This window comes from Pelophylax lessonae (assembly GCF_965119305.1).
Source record: "Pelophylax lessonae genome assembly, chromosome: 7".
NCBI lineage: Eukaryota > Metazoa > Chordata > Amphibia > Anura > Ranidae > Pelophylax > Pelophylax lessonae.
The window spans coordinates 94,067,124-94,069,602 of NC_138774.1; positions in this window are offsets into that span (position 1 = coordinate 94,067,124).

Here is a 2,479-nt window from a genome sequence, read left to right on the forward strand (position 1 = left end):
GAGAAGGAGCAATATATTGCTGGTCCATGCAGTGAAGGGGCAACTTTATTTTATGATGAATGTTGAATGTTAGCAATTCTATTACTGATGAGGTATGTTCAGCTAAACATGGATTTGGAGTTTGATGAAAATTTGGGGAGACAATTGTAATAGACACATGCCACACATATTTTAACAGTTGTTTAAAGGATAATTGAAGTTTTAATCCTTTCATCCTGTTGTGCTGCCCTGTCACCCTCTCTAGATTCATACTTATCTGAATCACACAGCTGCAGCCCCCATCTTACATACATCTGTTGGGGGGGTATAACGACTGAATATCTCCTAACTTTAGATCCTGAGAAAGACAGATACGTTGCTGGAGAAGATCTGTGGTGCAACCCTCTAATCATTGTTATTTTTTGCTTTGTGGAGGTATACAACCCCTCCATCTTTAGTGTTTAATGGAAGCAAACAATCCCTCTCCAATTAATTCTTGCTCAGGTGCAGTAAACAATTCCCCTGCTCTAGTCATTGCTGTCTAGTCAAAGTAAACAATCTCTTCCCCTATACTGTATCATTGGCTACCATTGCCAGTAAGCAATCCTCCCCCAATCATTGGTGGTCAGCGATAGTAAACAATCCCCCCCTTTTATTAGGGGTCAGTGGCTTTATACAACCCCCCCAATAAGTGGAGCACAGTGGTAGTAAACCATTAGAAGCTATGTCACTGTGCTTGCCTTCTATGGGGCCACCTCTGGAGGCCAAAGACACTCTGATCTTCAGAGAGTCCCAATGTGTGGGAGATTGTGTGGGATGTATGTCAACAATGTGGGCAGCCTTAAGGATATAGGTAACTATGCATGTGTATTATTCATGTATTATTTATTGAACGATTCTTGTGTTTTAAATAGAGGGGTAACAATAAAACATACAGTATATATTAACCTATGTTGTAACTAAGGAGATGGGTAAGGGATAGCTAGAGGGGAAGAAAAGAAGGTACAGATAATGACACATGCGGGTACATCATTATTGTCATATTCCAGTCCTTCCCAGAGGAGCGTTTGTCATTGGATTTTCTAAAGCAGGTGGGCGGGGCTGGGAATTCAGGTGCACAGATCTCAGTGCTGGAGTCTCAGAGGATTCTAATAAGCCAATGGGCCTTTCAGCTCATGCCAACACTTGTACAAACCTGGAATATCAGTTTTGAATGCACTGAAATTGTTGTAAGCTGTGAAAAGTTGAAGATTGTCGTATATTTGCCTTTTTAATTTTCACGTGTTTGGCTAATGAATGTTTTTTTCTTGACGTCATAGGATGTGTGATAGACTACTGTTGTTTTAACGAGGAAAATCCTGTAATATACTGTAGTGCGTTTATTATTCATTTGTGATAAAAAAATAGACTCTGAAACAAATGTTGGTTAAAAAGTTTAAATCTAAAAGGCATTTCTCATTTTTACCCTTACATTTATCCATTCTGTTCTATACATTTTAAAGATCAACTGTGGCCAACAAGTAATATCAGTGAACCGGTGATTGCAACCAAAAAACATTCTGCTTCTTGGAGGCTGCAGTAAGTGCGGCTTAATCGTGTTAACAAATGATTAAAAAAAAGTTTAAATAGGACATTTTATTTTTACTGACAGAGGTACTTCAATTGACATCATATGCAGATCAATATTCAACCATTTTTTGTGGATGAAATGAAACTAAGTAAATACTGAGTAAATACCATGTAACAACAATGATGTTACGTTGTATTTCTGAATAAAGAATTTGAACTGTTCAGAAATGTTGAATCACTTTGACAGCTGGGATTTGACAGGAAAAACAACAGTGAGAGCTGCCAGTTCGACAACCCTGGTATAGCTACATACTCCTGTAGCACTGCCCCCTAGAGGGCTGCTGAGAATTACACTTCGCGGGTCCCCTGGTTACCATTAGCAACTGACAGTAGATAAACAGCATTAAAAGTTCTTGGCTCAGACAATGATCAGTCCAGGGGAATTTGTTTTTTTTTGGGTTTTATTTAGAACTGGGATGGGAGAAGGGATGAGTGGAATACTCCAACTAGTAACTATGCACATTCCTGAGGATAACTAACTTCAGAATGCGGCAAGGCCACTGCTTCACTGTGCCACTGAAGTGAAGATAAGGTTAACTGTTCCCGCTTGAATATTCTATTCAGGGTTAACCACTTGGCACCCCCTTTACTCTCACTGTCTGTGTGCTGACACCCAGCTGACTCTAGCCACTGGAGTGGTCCCCTTCCTGGGCAGACCCTTTGGCAAGCTCCCCTGTACTCAGGGACACTGTTTTTTCAAAGTTGCTCTGCCTTCACCTCCACAGTCAGCTTCACTGGATCTCTGGGTTCAGCCACACCACTAGTTCACTAAGCTGACTGCCTATGACCACCCTCACAGCTGCAGAAGAGGAGACTCTCCTTCTGGGACTTGGCTTGCCGCCCAAAGAACCCCTGTCACATGTGCCCTTGG